General features: G+C 36.8%; 1 protein-coding gene and 1 non-coding gene across 14 annotated transcripts in view; one reads left to right on the top strand and one right to left on the bottom strand.

Annotated features, from left to right (window-relative positions):
- The window catches only part of SOX5 (SRY-box transcription factor 5), a 1,033,373-nt gene that overhangs the window by 660,939 nt on the left and 354,444 nt on the right, over positions 1–17,990 (bottom strand). For 10 of the 13 annotated variants that reach the window (XM_054664454.2, XM_063785861.1, XM_054664458.2 and 7 more), the window contains one exon: positions 16,908–16,982. The exons of the other annotated variants lie outside the window; for them this stretch is intronic. The gene's annotated coding sequence lies outside the window, so the exon portion shown is untranslated. The remainder of the gene's footprint in view (positions 1–16,907; positions 16,983–17,990) is intronic. 13 annotated transcript variants of the gene reach the window in all.
- MIR920 (microRNA mir-920) lies at positions 16,003–16,076 on the top strand. Its single transcript, NR_036006.1, has one exon. It is a non-coding gene; the product is annotated as a microRNA mir-920 (primary transcript).

Raw genomic sequence — 17,990 nt, 5'->3', positions numbered from 1 at the left:
GTCTTGAGTTTCTGGCCTCATGTGATCCGCCTGCATCAGCCTCCCAAAGTGCTGGGATTATAGGCGTGAGCCACCACGCCTGGCCCATTAACTGTGAATAAGTATTTATTTGGTTTGTGCCCAGCTTTGTACTATCTGCTGTGAAGCACGTGATTCTGAAATAAAGTAGTTGAAGATCGGTTTGTAATTAAAAAATCATATGTAAATAACACTCACAATGACATGATAAAACAGTACCAATGTACAAAAAGAAAACAGTATTGAGTTAGTGCTGAGTTAGAATTCCTGTGAATTATCACACCATTGTAATGTATTTTACTGAAATAAACTCTATGGACAGGTCTTGTATATACAACAGCATTTTCTAAATGGAGAAACTGGAGTAGCAAAGAAGATAAAGTTAACTTTTTTAGGGGGGGGTCAATCAGATGAAGAAGCCACACACTTTATATTTTACTACAGTCTTTAACCAATCCATCTCACTGCTTAAAAGTACCTCTGTTGTTTATATTCAAACTTTAGGGCCAGGCACGGTGGCTCATGCCTATAATCCCAACACATTGGGAGGCCAATGAGGGCTGTTCACTTGAGCCCAGGAGTTCAAGAACAGCCTGGGCAATATGGCAAAACTCCATCTCTACAAAAATACAAAAATGAGCCAGGCGTGGTGGTGCAAGCCTAGAGTCCCAACTACTCAGGAGGCTGAGTTGGGAGGATTGCTTGAGCCGGGGAGGCGGAGGTTGCAGTGAGTCGAGATCATACCACTGCACTCCAGCCTGGGTAACAGAGCTAAACCCTGTCTTGAAAAACAAAAAACAAAAACAAAAACAAACATTAGGATACAAAAGAATAAATAAGTTCATGGAATTTTAGCCTCCTGAAGTTAAAAACATACTTCTTCCTGCAGATAACATTCTGATCGACAATTTTTGCTTCACCAGGCTTGAAGAGGAAAAATGTACAACTCAGAATGGCCTAGCCTATAGGAAAACATTTCTATCCTCATAACTAACCATTTGTCAATTAGCATTTTGGATGGCGGAAAGAAGCTTCAATTGGTTGACATTTTCTCTAATCTTGGGTGATGCCTCAGGTTTTCATTTCCAGATCAATTTAATAGCCCCTTAAAAGCAGATCTGTGCCAAATATTTGCTGAAGACTCTATATAAAATATTCCATCAGAGGATGAGTGCCCTTCCAGTAAAGAGACATATGATGTGGGCCTATATGTGTGTATTCTAATAAGCTTAACTGTGAAGAAAACCCTAGACAAAGGAAAATTTATGGTTGACTTTAAATTAAAAAAAAAAAAAAACAATATTCTCTATCCCTATTTTTATACTGAGACTGGAAAAGGCAGTCATACAGGGGATTAGGAGCTGTGGCAGAGAACACTAACTGGCTACCCAATACCCCTTCCCTGGCTCCTGCTTGACAAACAGCACCCTGCTTACAGCAATGAGATGTAAATGGAAGTGGGGGTGGGATTCAGTGAAAACCTTTTAGAAGGGGACAGCCCTGACTGTCTTGGCCTTGCTGCTCTGTGCTTTGTGCTTCTCCCACTTCCTTCCTAGACACGAGCTAACACTGGTCTGCTGCAGCCCTACCAGCCCTCTTGTGAGCATTAGCATGAAGATGTGCCCCCAGTGTGGAGGAAGAGAGAGTTAGAAGTCTGGGTCCCTGATAGCATGAGGAGACAGCTGGCTTGGACTGCATCCGCGTATCCACTGTCACTCGGGTTCCTGTTACTTGAAGCTGAATACAATTGCTAAGTGATAGGGACTCACAGTTTGGTGTCTAATAAAATCCTGGTCTGCCCACTTATCATTGTATGCTCTTAGACACACACTCTCTTTCTCTGCATGAACTTGCTCATCTGTAAAATGAGGATAATAGTGATACCCATCTCAAAGGGCTGCACTGAGAACTCTGATAATTAACAAACTCCATCTAACACACATAAAACAAGATCTAAGTGCTTCATAATTATTTATTATTATTAATCTTATTGTGCTACTCACACTATAAGAGAGCAGCCCATCCATCGTTCAAAACTAGGCAAAAGTTAGCAATGCATGTGGTATGCAGGGAACACAGACCTTTTACCACAATCGCTATCCAAAATGAGAACAGAAACAATTGTAAAAAGAAAGGAGAGGGAGGGGTTGGGGACGGGGAGGGAATAATGGTTTAAATTTATAGCATTCTTTTCCACTTGGATAATGATTTGCTATTTTTCAAACAGATATTTGGGAAGTGAGACACACTTCAAAGTCCTCTTTTTCATACAACTTAAACATTTTATTTCGAGTTGTTTATCTGGATCTCTCTATTGAGCTGTTTGTGGGTATGCTTCTATCTATAGTTTTAGAGAATAACAAAAAAACAATAAATTCCATGTGAACTCACTGTAAGCCCAGGAGGGCAGGGTATGTGTCACGTCTACTGGCCACTGAGACCTCTGCATGATGATATACGAACTAATAACCCGATCCATTAACCCTCTTCGTTCCACAGTCTTTCACATTTGGGTCACAAGCAACCACAGGAAAAAGAAGAAAACAAAACAAAACTCCTGTGCTTTTACATATGAGAAATTACTGTTTATGTGTAATAGCAAAAGACTGTTAATGTTTTTGGCACTTTTGATTTAGGGAGAAGAAAGATTCACCAGGAAAAAGTGACCTTACATGCTAGTATGAGGTCACTACACTTTTAATTCCTGCAGGGCAAATGTAGAGTATTCAGAGGTTTGGGTGGGATAGAAAAATAATAAAAACCCTTTTATATTTGGGCTCTGGGCAAAATGAGAACTGATGGCCTGCTCCCCGTGTGGCACTCCAGTGAGATGGCAGCCTTGCAGACATCCCATGACAAACTAAGGCAGGGAGAAAAGAGTACAGACATGGCTGCACAAATGATCAAGGTCCGAGAGGCTGGGATGCCCCCTTTTCATCCGAATGGTGTGAAAGTTAGTCAAGGGAGAGCACTGTCAGCCTGATGAGGTCTCACTGAGGATTTGTGGTAAGGATGAAGACATGAGCCAAAGCACGGCCGCTGTGTCTGAGATCATGAGAGATGCCAGCAGGGATGGATGCCCATGATTAGAGACCATGACAGGACAACTGTACAATGTGTCTGTTCCAGAATAAGATAGGTGAGGGCTGGAAAGTAGACATCACTTCTCACCATTTTGCTCACCCCTGTACTGTTAAATGTATCAATATCTAAGTCCCAGCACCAAAATGTCGCAGTAATTACTTCCTGACCCACAATTAAAGCATGCTGCATTTTTCAGTCATAACAGCCAATTCTTTCTGAGTCATACATTGAACCAATTAAACTTAGAATCTCTATGTCTGAACGGATGACTTCTAACGAAAAGGGTGAAAGCTTCTAACCTCAACATCCAATCATATACTCTGTTTGGTAAATCAGGGGGAGAAGTTCAACTGAATGGCTTGGAATAGAGCCCATCCCAGCAGATTGTGCTGGGTAGAAATAACACTAGTCTGTCTAGGTAAGATCAGTGCCAATGGTTCCAACTAAAATTAGAAAAAAGGAGACAGTACCTTGGCTCATGCTTATGTTGGAGACAAGACTCTAACTCCTGCTAAAGCCAAATGATGGCAATTCAATTCCTGCCTGCCAGTTGCAAATCCCTACACTACCACTGCAGTATTATCAAAAGACGTTTGCAATCCAGTGCACCTAACAAGAGAGGTGATTTCTTAGATTAGTCACTTAGTGGGTTAGCAACTCAAGAGTTAGTAACTCAAATGTGTGCATACATTTATTCTGACAGAAGTAAGTAAGTTCCAAAACTATAGGCAGATTGTTGAAAAGAAAAAAAAATCAGTAGAATCTTACTAATTTGAAATAGATAAAGGAAATTATTCATTTATTAGTTTTAAAGTGTAAAACTGGGGGAAAAATATCAAGGATTGAATGACCCCACTCCTTCCACAAAACATCATCAAAAGACCCACAACACTTCTCATGCATTTCAACAAATACAATTTTGCTCTAATCTCATATGTGTCATAAGGCACCATGCCACAGTGAAAAGAAAACTGGGCTAGGAATCAGGAAATCTGGGTACTTTTTCTGGCTCTGTCACTTATTAACTGTGTAAAATGATGCAAAATTTAACCTCTCTGAGCTTCAGTTCCTTGTCCACAAAAGCAGTGACTTAGATAAGGTTAGCCAGCTCTTAGAGTCCTTATTACTCTCTCAATCATTGGTGATTAGATTAAATTTTAAGTTCTGTAAGATCTTTATAATACATCTTAAGTCTTTTATAAATCTTGGGTTTGAAAGTCAAATATACATATACTTACTATGTGTGCATATACATGAATGATAAGGAACTCTGATTGTAATAGTAAAGTGTTACTTTTTTTTTTTTTTGAATTTGATCTACGCTGCCGTGAAAACACGCACACTCATATATAGGGACAATATTTGGGTGTCTGTGGATACTGTAACCTTTTTGGCAAATGTCAAAGCTATATAGAAACTCAAATCTCATTCAAAGTATTCTTCAAAGAAGTACAATATCTCTGGACAGAAGGATCTTCTCTAATGCCCCAGAGTAATTTAGGAAGCTAAAACTCTGGCAGGTATTGCAGGTGCCAGATGAGACAACACAATCAGAATGCTCACCCTAAGGCCTCTGCCATATTTAAAAGACATTTTCCTTCCACATAGGTGAGATAATTCTACCATACTTCCTAATTCCACCTAGAGAATTCTCAAACAATCCACAGAATTTTATTCAAATTGCCCTTATGCTCAAAATGCTAATTGATGTCTCAGCAGAAAACTGGAATTCAGTTGCTGCTCAAGGTTCCTTTGGATCTGACGTCCTCCACTGGTACCAGACCTGGGAACCAGACCTCCACCTCCCTGGTCAGGGAGGAACTATCACAGAACTATACACCCAACAATTCATAACATGGTCAATAGGAAAACCAATTCCCTGAAATTGTGAACAGCTAGAGTTCTGGTTTTACTTAGGCACTAACTCTTGTGATTCTGGGCAAGTCCTAGAATCTCTCTGTTAAATCATTTACTTTCATACTGATGCTTCTTATATGTACTGTAAGAGTTATATACTCCCAAGTCCAGCAAAAGTATTTCCACTCTATGTTGTGCGCTCATGTGGAAAGAAAATTTTATATTTTGTTATGTTTTAGGTCACAGACTCCTTTGAAAATCTGATAAAATCACATGATTTGTATCCTTTTCTCAGGAAAAAAAAAATGCACCTGCATAGTCTTATACACAAACATTTCATGTACTCCTAGGGAGTTTCCTGATGCTAAAAGGTTCAAGGACTCAAATGAATACCCTGGTCTACAGTGCAAGTCCATTCTCTACTAGCAGTATAATTTGAGAAACTCTGAATTTCAGTTTCCTCATCTATAAAATATAGTTAATGATGTCAATCTCTCTGCTGACATCTTGTAACTATTTTGAACACAAAAAAATTTTAACATCAATGTGTGTGAAAACAAGCTGGTGTTGCACAGAACTCTGCTAACTCTCAAGTTGCTATCGATCCTTTACCCTAGTCCTTTAATGTTGTCACAGAGTATTAGTGAGTACTACCACCATCTCACTGGCACCATCAAGCTTTGGGAGGTGTGAGTCATCAGACATTGTTTTTAACTTAACCTGGGCCCTTGGAGACTGACTGGATGGCTACACCGATACTGTGCCCCTTACTTCCTTTCCAGCTTTTGTTTGATTACTGATCTCTTAACACACATCGATGGAACTTAATGTACTAGCTCTGCTTTCCCTCTATGAAAACATTTGTATAGCTGGAGTTTTACATGTACCAGAATACACTTGGCTCTTCATTGGCATTAAACCTTGATCTTCACTTGAGTGCTTCTTAAAATTATTGTTTGTGGGCTCCATACTTGACATCTCTGCTCTCCTCCATTGGTGTGAATAATTACAAACAGTCTTGCTAGATCATTATTTCTATGTTATTGGCAAATAGACTAGCAAAATATAAAAGTATAGAAAGTATCCCCGGGGCTTACACAGTGGGTGACAGAGCAAGTTAACAAAATAGGACCCAGTTCACAGTGTAACATACCTATCACTCTATTACAATTTTCCTTTATTCCTAGAGTCTATTGAAGTCATCCTTTTATATAGCAATGGATAATAAAGATGAATGGATAATATATACATACATTTTATTTAAGGCACACAATTTTTATCTTTCAATTGAACTTTTCATTCTGAAATAATTTCAGGCTTAAAAAATGCAAAAATAATACAGAGTGTCCATATATTCTTTACCCAGGTTCCCACAAATAAACATATTATAGAACCAATAATACAATCATCAAAACCAAAAGATTAACATTGATACATTGATACATGATTTGATGATCTATGGCCCTCATTGAAATACCAACAATTGACCCACTAATGTATTTTTCTTGGACTATGAGCCAATATTTAGTTGTCATGTTTTCTTCATCTCTTTCCATCTGGGACAGTTCTTCAATCTTTCTTTGTTTTTAATGACCTTCACACTTTTTAAGGGTCCTGCCAGGTTATTTTGTAATATGTCCCTTTTGGGTTGTCTGATATTTCTTCATGATTAAATTCATGTTATGTACTTTTGGCAAGAACATGACAGAAATTACTTTTTGTGCCTTTCTCAGCGAATCATATGAGAGGCACATGATGGTGATATATCTCATTACTGGTGATGTTAACTTTGATCATTTGTTTTAGGTGGTGTCTGCCAGGTTTTTCCACTGTAAAGTTACTACTTTCCTTTTATAATTAATAAGTATTTTGAGAGGAGATACGTTGACACTCTGTAAATATCCTATTTATCATTATATTTTCACCCACAAATTTAGCATCCATTTGATGATTCTTGCCTGAAACTATTACGACTGTGGTGTTTACCAAATGGTGACTTTCTATTTCCATCATTCCTCTTAATTGGCATTCTTACTGTTAAGAAAGAGCTTTCTTTTCTCCCTCACTTATTTATTTGTTCAATACTTTCTTACAACCTTATGGACTATATTGAGAATATCCTATTACTTTCATTATTTTCTTGCTCAAATGTCCCGAATTTGGAAATAGAGAGCTACTTCAGGGTGGATCCTGTGTTATTTCAATGTTTTCATCATTGTTTACTCCTTCCCTACTTTCTGGGACCAAAAGATGTTCCAGACTTTTATGACATGTTTCTGGTTCTGGCCCTGGAATCATCCATTTCTACAAGGATTCTTGGTTTCTTTTGCTAGAGAATGGTATTTAGAAACCAAGAACTAGGTACCAAATGTGCTCATCACCATTGGGGTGTTAATGCTTCTAGGCCCTCTCAGCAGATAGAGCTGGGAATATTTAAATGAACACACACATATACTCCCATTTCATTATTTGTATATCTGTGATACATATTTTTCTTACTGATATCTAAGATAAAAATCTAATAACCAGGCTTCATTCTAGCCCTCTTCCTTTCTTTGACAGAGAGAAAATAGCCCTCATCCACAATCCTAGGAGACATTTGAATCAGTTTTGGAAATGCTAGATCTCACCCCTGTAAAAAATTGAATCACTCACCCATATCTTGTGAAATACAAATATTCTGATAAGAGTACAATAGTTCTTTTTTGTTCATTTTTTTAAAATTTTAGAGTATAAACGCCAATTACTGTTTGGCAGTTACTTAGATTCGCTCTTTTTTATCCACTTCCTTCATCTTTAATTCCTAAGAATATGGTTAAGTTTTCTTGCTATTTTTTAATATTTCATGTGGGGTACCCTGAATACTCTAATTCACTTCAATTATTTACTGTTCGAGTATGTGAAATATTAACACAGTTCCAAAAATCAGAACTACACCAAAAAAGTCCATTCAGATAAATGTCACTCCCTATCACCTCTTCACTCTTGCTCCCTATTCCCATTCTCTCTATCCCCTTCCCCTGGGCCCAACTAGTGTAATTAATCAGTTTCATTAATTTCTGGTTTGTCCTTCCTATTCTTGGTTCCAATTAGCAGACACATACATACTTTCTTATTTTATTTCCATTCCAGATGATGTTCTTCACTCTGTTTTCTTCAACTACCCTCCTCTGCATGAACATTTAGATAGTTTTTAATATGTTACAATTATAAACAATGTCATGATGAATAATCTTGGGTATATAGTTTTATTTTTCCATTATTATTATTATTAATTATTATTATTATTATTTGAGATGGACTTCCACTCTGTCGCCCAGGCTGGAGTGCGGTGGCACAATTCCGGCTCACTGCAACCTCCACCTCTTGGGTTCAAGTGATTTTCATGCCTCAGCTTCCTGAGTAACTGGGATTATGGGTGGCCACTACCATGTCTGACTAATTTTTGTATTTTTAGTAGAGACAGGGTTTTACCATGTTAGCCAGGCTGGTCTCGAACTCCTGCCCTCAAGTGATCCACCTGCCTCAGCCTCCCAAAGTGTTAAGATTACAGGCGTGAGCTACCACCCCCAACTCAGGCTAGTTTTAATATTGTTGATATTGTGTCTTCAGGATTAATTCCGAAAAGTGGCATTGCTGGGTCAAAAGGTTCAGTGTGTATGTAGATTTGTTTAGACATCACCAACTTCTCTCCCAAAGGCTTGTATCACTTTGCATTCCCATCAGCAATGTATGAGAATAAAGCCTGTGTTTCTAACTCTCCCTGAAATCATTTTAGCAGGATGCTGAGCAGCATTTGAAGGGTTAATTCATGTTTACCTCCTCTCACTGCCTATAGATATCATCTAACCATGGTGCTAACAATTAAGGAAAAGGTTTACATAAATGTAAAGGAAGAAGAACAGAAAAAACAAGGAGCTGGGAAAAAAATCACTCTTGGAAAAAAAATAGTTGGCTTTGATCACAACAGCTCAGGATGAAACTATACAGCTTAGCGTCTTCTCTTTGAAAGCTTAACAAATCAAGAAGATTTTGCAGTAATTTTTCCCATGGCCAAGATTAAGCCCTGCCTTCTTTATGTCCCCAAGATCTATACTCACATTACAACAAGTGGCATACAGTACTTAAGTTATCTGCTTAAATGCCTGTCTTGCATTAGGCTTTACACTTTTGAAGTAGACACCATATATTACTCAATATATTTATCCCAACTCCTAGCACAATGTTCAACATTGTGCTTTCCCTGATAAAATTTTGTTAATAGCTCATTCAAATATAAATTAGCATTTCCTGGGTGCTGCTTCTGTGCCAGACACCACCCCAAATATTTTACATGTATCATCTCATTACATCCTCATAACAATCATACAAGGCTCATGTTATTCTTATACTAATTTTATAGATGAGGAAACAAAGGCTTGACAAAGATGACAAATAACTCGCCTAAGGTGATAGATCATGATAAAAAGGAGTTGAGTGGAATGTGAACTGATGTCTGTCTCATTCCAAAGAGCAGCAGAGAGAAATAGGAACCTTCCTCATACCCACTGCATTCCACTTAGATAAGCAAGTTCTCACTCTGCCTACAGTAAGGACAGAGCTAATTCTATATTAATTTAAGGATTTCATGCTAGTAGGAAGGCAAGAAAAGGCGGTGGCTTCAATGGTTTCCAAATAGACTCTTAAGAAAGCTTTCTGAGCTTTTTACCTTTTGGTGAACAAAGCCCTGGCTCCTCGGATACATGCACACATTTATTATACCCTTGTGACTGTGGTTTACGTACAAGCATCCTATTAAAAGAGCTTTTAAAAGACTGAAATTTGATTTCCTTTCGGACAGCAAAGGGAAAATAAAAAGATGTTCTTTGCCCTCCTGTTCTAATCTGTGTTTGCAAGTCAAGTCTGTAGTTCTCAGAGCTCTCTCACCAGCTTGCTACATTTCCATAAATCTGTCCAAGAATACAACATTGTTCACCCAAAAATGTAATATCAACTGTAAAACACATGCACATGATACCTGGGTCCAATCTGCCCTCATTTTGTATATAAGTAAAAATAAGCACTGCTTTAACTCTTAGAAATGACAATATCACATTATTTAGATAAGAGCCAAAAAATCATTATTGAAATTCTGATAGCATTTGCCTTACTGGTAGAAGAAAATTACCTGTAATACATAGTTTAAATAATTACTTTTAAACAAAAGCTTCTTTTCTGCATTGCGTATTTATCTTTTGAGACCAACTCAGCAGGACTATGTATTTTATTAAAATTGCCTTCAGACTGCTAATGGCAGGGCGTCTGTTAGCACAGGAAAAGTGATGGCAGTTTGACTCCTATTCCTAATATTGGGAGTTAGTCCAGACACTTAAGAGCCAGAACTCTGCTGTGCATTTGACTATGTTATCAACACTTTACTTGCTAATGATACTAGTGACAGCATTTCAATATGATGGGTCAGACTTCAACAGGAAAGCTTGTAATTACGCTTACAGAACCAAAGAAACCCCCCAAAAAACATCAACCGCCTCCCCCCAAGAATCCCTTTTATCAGCAGATCCACTGGTGTACAGCTTCGTGACTGGGAATTATTTGGTAAGCTTCTGTTCAATACTGGTTTCCTTCTCCACCTTCCACCTTGGATGGGGAGCCTCCATCAGCACCTGATCTCTCCCCATTCAGAAAATGACAACTGAAAGCTTTCCTGTGGTGCAACTGTGTGCCAACTACCCAGCAGAAGGTCACACTGATGACTTCCCTGTGGCTTTTATTTTCCCCAGGGAAATCCACAGCCAGAGCTGACTGCTTGCCAAATAAGCTGAGTGCCACAAACCAGTAGTGCTAAGATCCTCCCATCCTTCTTGATGGGAAGCAGTAAGCAACTGTGCCGAACACCTGTGTCAGCTCCTATTTCTGGGGACACCCCAGGCAAGCACTCATTCAGCATTCAGGGAATAGGGCTCCCCTCTTCTAACGAGCACTTCTGTCCAAAAACTTCTCAGTAGTCATATGATAATAGTTATGTTTGGCAGATCTCTGTAACATCAGTGTGTTTAACTACTGTTAAAGAGGATGATTTAAATCATTTGTGAGTTAAATATTTTACTGTAAGCGTCTAAATGAAATCAGCAGAAAGATTCTTTTCTGTTATTGTAAAAGTAAAGGCAACATTCGCCATCACTTCCTTTTGGAGCTGTCTCAACCAACTTGAGGCAGAGGAAATGTAGTCTGAGATGTAAATGGCATGACTCTATAGATGGATGGGATCTAAATCAATCAATCTTTTTCCTATAACCGAGAACAATATCGCCAAGTTGAACCAATGAAAATACTAGCCAAGAAATGAGATGGAGGAGAAGTCAGGCAATATAATAAGGGTGCCTGTCACAGAGTAAGACTCAGTAAGAATATATGAATGAATAAATGAATGAATACACAAACAACTTTTGATACTTCAAAAAAATCCATAATGTAGAAATGATTATATCCTAGTGAGCCAATAAAGCCTGCATTTAGTGCTTACTGTTTGCAGACCACTCAGGAGGGCCCTGGGCAGATATTAACGATAAATAAATGAATAAACAAACCAAATGCTACTTCAAGACCATATAGTTTGTAAAGCAGCAAAGCTACAACTCAAACTTGAGAGTTTCTTTTATTTCCACTATTCCACGTGATCTTCAAAATTCTACATGGCATTCAGCATCCTCGTCTTGCAGGCTATCCCCTCAGTCTAGATTGCCCTTCTTCCACTAAGGAGGCAACTTTCAGCATCAAGTCTAAATTCATATAGCTGCATCGTCAACTCTCATGCCAGGTTCCAGAATCTCCAGTGTGGAATACTTCCTCAATATATCAATATTGGTAACTCAAATATAAAGACTCTCAAAACAATTCATGCCCTCTGACAAAAATTTTATAAAAAGAATAAATCAATAAAAACAAACGGCTTTTTGTGATTTCCTATATCTGTGAATTGTACGGCCTTTATTTCCATTATTCAAAGTTGAAATTGATCCCTTAGCACTCTAGGAAGACATCAAAACCTATGGATTCCATCTTCAGATTTCTGCTTGTATCTGCACCCTGGTGTTACCACTCATGCCTGACTTTCCTGAACTCTTACTTCATGACTGCATTAGTATTCTATCTTCCTTCTTATAGCCATACAGTTTATAAATCAATCAGCCTCAGAGTGACATCATAAGAATTAATTAATCCAAGGCACAGCCCTAATCATCACCCTACTTTCCCAAGACAAACAAAAAGTTTTAATGACTCCCCAAGTCCTGTGGAGTTAGGACAAACCACTTAGCATAAGATTCAAAGTCTTCTTATTATTTGAACCCAACTTACCTTTATAGTCACTGTTTTCCTTTTGTATCCCCTGTGTTGCATCCAAACTCAAGCCCAAGAGGAACATAAGACACCAGAGCTTTAAATATATCCTTGGCAATCTTCCCACTGTCCAACATCTCTGCTGGGCAAAATCATATGCATCCTTTAAAGCCCAGCTCAAATACTGCCTTGTCTATGGAACTTTCTCTTTTCTATGAAGCCTTATACACTGTCACCTTGTAGATCTTTTGCAGCCTTTATGGCATTGGATTTCACATTGTATTCATTTGGCTATGGCTCTTCACGCCAAATTTATTCAACACATGCTATTAGAAAGCACTTTAAATAGTGTGTTAGGGATGAAGTGGAGAACAAGACAGGTTCACTTCCAAGTGAAAAGCAGAGGGAAGACAGTCCTTCAAAAACAACCAAAAAAATGGGGTGAGGGTTGGAAAGTCATTCATGCAGCTGAATGAAACTAAGGATGAAATAAGACAATGACTAAAAAATACCTTTTGGATTTAGCAAGATAACGGTTATTGATGATCTTAGCAAGATTTGGCATGATAGAAGCGGAAGAGTGCAGAGGATTGAGGAGGAGAAAAGAAAATGACTGCAATTTAAGATAAGGCTTTAGGGAAATTTGTACATGAAGGGAGTGGTAGCTAAAGGAAAAAGTAAAATTTAAAAAAAGTTTTTATTTGTTTTTAGATGAGAAATTTGAGCATTTAAATATTTTGCTTCTAGTAATGCAGAAGAAGTTGAAGGTACTGGAGAAGAGAATCAAAGTTTGTTGAACAGGCAATGGGTAAGCATAGGTGGAGGAACTAACTCTTATGGGAGTGGAGAATTTCCTCCACTGTCTGTGGCAGAAAGTGACAGGAATCACTGCAGACTCAAAAACAATCTTAGATGAATATGTGAAGTGGAAGTAGGCATGCCCTCTCCAAAAAAATAATGTCAAAGAATAATTTCCTTATTTATCAGTTGAATCATAAATATGATTCTTACTCTTATGACTGAAAAGGAAAGAATTTAGAATAATAATTTTTAGGAAAATAATATTAAATATTCATAAGCAGGTATGTATGTATATATTTTTGTTGCATGAATATTCTGATAGGCAAATCATGAAAATCTAAGCCTAGATAACTTAGGTAGAGTTTTAAAATAGTTTCTAATGCATTAATTAGAAATGTGAAAACTTTTTGGTAAATACTTATTTGGCAATTGAAAACTGCTGCCACAAGATTGCTAGTAGAAGGCACTCCCCACCTCCCAAATTACTTTTTAAATATTTATTTTGATTCTTCACATGATACAAATGACACTTTTAGAAATAATTCTTCCTTCCAAGTATCAATAATATCTACTTTAACCTAATAATTTTCTGAAAATATATATGGATGTTATCCTCTGTTATTTATATGAAACCATATCCCTTATTTTCTCATTTGTATTATAAATGGTTACTTCTAATGTAAGTAACTCTTTATTCACCCATTTTCTCTTTATTACCTAATATGTGTACAATGGCTTGACAAATGTGAAGGAACTGCAGCAATAACAACACTGCACTTCTCCCATAGGTCATGGAGGAGGCAAACAGAGGTCAAAGATGCCAAGTCACCCAGCTAGTAAGTTTCAGAGCTGCCTCCAGAATTCATGCCTGCTAATTCATACTAAATTGATTTGTTTCAACTACTCTGTCTTTCCTGCTCATAAATAGTCTCATGGATTGGGATAATTATAATAAAAGAGTTACATAATTTTCAAACATCTTCTCTTTCAAATAGGAGACAAAATTCAGGACTTCCTTCTGGACTTACAGAAAGTTATGTGGTTAGGGTTGAAATTATAAATGGCAAACAAATGAGAAATTCAGCTGTGCCAAGCAACTAACTGAATGCACACAATTTTTAAATATTATATATCATTATCATTAAGGTCCCTATTATAAAACAATGTTATTATACAAAGCCAAAAACCGTAATTCAAATTCAAGAGAATTCTGCAAATTAAAGACATGGAAAAGAAAAAGGATAGCTGTATTATCTAACATCAGCCCCCTGAACACAATCATCAGTCAATATCCTGGTTAGACGATGTTGCCCTAATCATTATTAAATCTATTTTTACTCATAATTTAGATTCTGTCTATAAGGGGACATTTTTTAAATGATGTACACAACTTGTAAGTGAGACTGATCCTTAAAACATATGAACCATAACATGCTCCTCATCTGCTAAGATTCCTTTAATGATCTCCATCTCCCTCAGAATAATAGTCAAGGTCCTATTATGGTCTACCAGGCTGTAAATGATGAACACCACTCATCCTCCATAGCGTCATCTCTCACTTGTCTGCTTCTGTCTTCCTGCCACTGCCCTTGCCATTCCTTCAACACACCAAGCACACTCTTCATACTGGCTCTTCCTGTTGAATGTACCTCTCTTCCCCCACATTTTGAAATTGTTCTCTTACTCCATTCAGTACTCTATTCCATTCTCTCCTTATCAAATAGCCTTTCCCTAGACAGTGTATCTGAGGTGGTCTTTCAGTGTTCTCTAGTATCTCTGCTTTATTTTTCTTCTTAGTACTTATCCCCACTGACATACACATCAAAATCTTCACTTTATGTTTTCTTCCATAGGAATGAAAGCTCTGGGAGAGTAGGAATTTTCCTTGTATGAATAAATGAATTAATGAATGGATAATCATCTTTTTATTTCATCTAGCTAAACAGAAAACTTCTCCAGGGAAATGACTCTATCAAAAACATTTTTAAGTTCTTGACTTCTTTGAATACTAGTATAATCCAAAGTGAAGTGTTAGTACCAATAGCATTCTTTATCAAATGATAAGTTGGCAAAATGGCAAATATGATGGTATTTTTATGTGTGTGCACAATGTAGTATACAGAATGATTTGTGTTCCATAACCTGTGAGGTAGCATAATGTAGTAGACCTGCATCATGCCAAGAAACATAGATTTAGTTCTGTTACTAATGTTTCATGTGACAGAGGATAGTTATTTAGGCTTGTGAAATAAGTTGATTGGACCAAGTTTCTTTCTGTCTCATAAGACTATAGGGATCTATGAGATGTTTGTCCCTTCCTTATTTTGCTTCCAAACATGCGAAAGCCAAACAACAAGTGTATTCAATTTAAGGGCAATATTTATATAATTGTTGGATGAGAAGAACACCCACAACGTTTAGCTTCAACTTATTTGGTTTTAATGTTTATTTCCGTAATATTTGCAAACTAAAAATTTGGGAATGTTTATTATCAGAATACTCTTTATCAAAGTATCATTGAAGAGTGGTTCTTAACTCTACAAGAATCAGTGCAGACACACTTACTTTGGCATATCATTTTAAATACAGCTTTTTGCAGGACTCTTACCATTTAGCTAAAAGCAGAGAGTTAAGCATATGCATTGCATGAAGATATAGTCGAAATTTATCTTCCCTTTAAGCTGGTAAGCAGTGTTCTCTCAAGGTACATGCCAATAAAAATGTGTCCAATCCCTAATGTCCTAATGTTCATGCTAAAACATAACAAAATCTCTGAGGCATCCAGATAGAATAACTTTAAGCTTAGTTCCTTTATGAGTAAGTCATTTTAACTGAAGAGATCTGATCACACTGAAGGACAAAGACATTTATCTCTCTGTATAATGAAAACTGAAAATGCCACTGGTAGTTGTTCTACAGAAGACCTGAATGTGCAGGAGCTAAGACACACTCCAGGGGAGCTGTGGAAGCAGTAACATGGGAGGGGTTACAAGGAAGGAGGGGACCACCAAGTCTTCACTCATAACTAAGCAATAATAGTGAGAGTTGTGAGCATTGTTGAAACAACCAAGACACTTCCCTGGACCAAGGAATGAACACACAGCCATTAGCCACATTCATGGCAATGGGGACTTCAAAGGCCACTGTGGCTCTAGCTTACTGAGAAATGTGACTAAAACTAACCTTGCACAATGACTGCTGAATGCTCCCAGGAGACTCTTTGACTATTGAGATCTTTTATTTACATAGAAATTGATTTAATTAACTCTCATTTCATACATGGTAGTCAATATTCTGTAGTTACTATTAGCGTTGGCAAACAGATTGACTCTGAAGAGTGTCAAGAGCTTTTAGAGGTGGACACCAGCACAGAGTACATGGCAGAGAAGAGAAGAAAATCGATTTTCATGGACCTGGGTGCTCCTCCCTACAATTACATATTTATTAACATTCTACATGTTTTAAGAATTTGATTCTTAAAAGTCATTAAGGGAAAGTCATTAAGAAGTTTCATTTCAAAACAGTTTATACAAGGAAAAAAATATAGAAAAAATATAAATTCAGGCATCTATGTAACTTATGTAAGATTTTTTTCTATTCTTGATAGTTTTTAAATTATTTTCATCTTCAAACTATAAAAGGAAGATGCCCAAATGCTCAGCTTCCTACATTATTAGAGTATTATTCATAATTTGCAAACCAAGAACAACTCAAGCACATGGAAGAAATAAGCAAGTGGCAAGAGATTCGAGAATTGTAAAACTGATGGCAAAAGAATGACCAGCAAATGGTAATGTAAACGTCCTGACCTGCTGAGTCTCCCAGTCCAATCTCTCCCACTCCCGGTGTCCTGATGTCCTTGATATTATCTATTTCTTGAAATGCTAAAAAAAAAAAAAAAAGAAAAGAAAAAGAAAGAAAAATTGAAACAAAGAAAGAAAATATTAAGTGAGAAATCAAAGTAATTCCAAATACTCAAATAAAAAAATTGAAAATGATAAAGATAGTTAAATGAGATTTCTATTGCAAAATGTTGGAAAAAATATTAAGTACTTTCATTATAATAATTTTTTTTCTAGACCAGATTCATAGCCATAAAACAACATCAAACTCATACGACTGTGCTAGTTAGTGGCTAATGAATGAAAAATAAATGAAAAACTAAACAATTTTTATTAATGACATTTCAAGATACAGCGACAACTGAAATGTAAAAATATGAACTAATTATTTTGGAGCCATATCAATTAAATCACTTAAAAGTCATCATATGATTAATTCAGCCATGTGAGCATGCATGTGTGATGCACAAACTCACTCACACAAGTGTGTGTGTATAGCCTGAAGTGATCCTAAGCCTAGTTTTACTGAGACAATTACAACCATTTTTTATAGTTCATGATAGTTTAAAATATATATATATATATATTGCTACAATACTTTATGCAAAACATTCTAATGGGCACTGAAATGTATGGAATACATATGTGTATAAATTTATAGAATAAAACTTATGGAATACATGTATATGTATAAATTTATGAAATAAAATTTATAGAATACATAAGCACTTAGCAAAGCACGGTGCTACATTGTACTAGGACACTAAGTTATAGAAGAATAAATACTTCATAAACCCATTGAATAATTTCCAGGCAAAAATACCAACAATAGAACAAAATAAAAACAGAAACACTCTATAAGTAGTCACTTTATCAGAGACAGACTGCAGGGTCATAAAAGCAGAATTTAATTATTGATTTCTGGGAATGTTTTTGCAAATTTATCTAACCTCTTGGAGGCTTATTTTCCCAATCTACAAAATGGCTTCATAAGCTTGTCATGAACCCCAAATCTAAGTTTTCAATACATACAGCTATTTTATTATGATT

The sequence above is a fragment of the Pan troglodytes genome, chromosome 10 (assembly GCF_028858775.2).
Source record: "Pan troglodytes isolate AG18354 chromosome 10, NHGRI_mPanTro3-v2.0_pri, whole genome shotgun sequence".
In the NCBI taxonomy this organism is placed as follows: domain Eukaryota; kingdom Metazoa; phylum Chordata; class Mammalia; order Primates; family Hominidae; genus Pan; species Pan troglodytes.
The sequence above is the reverse complement of the archived record's forward strand: the minus strand, read 5'-3'. Positions and strand labels throughout refer to the sequence as shown.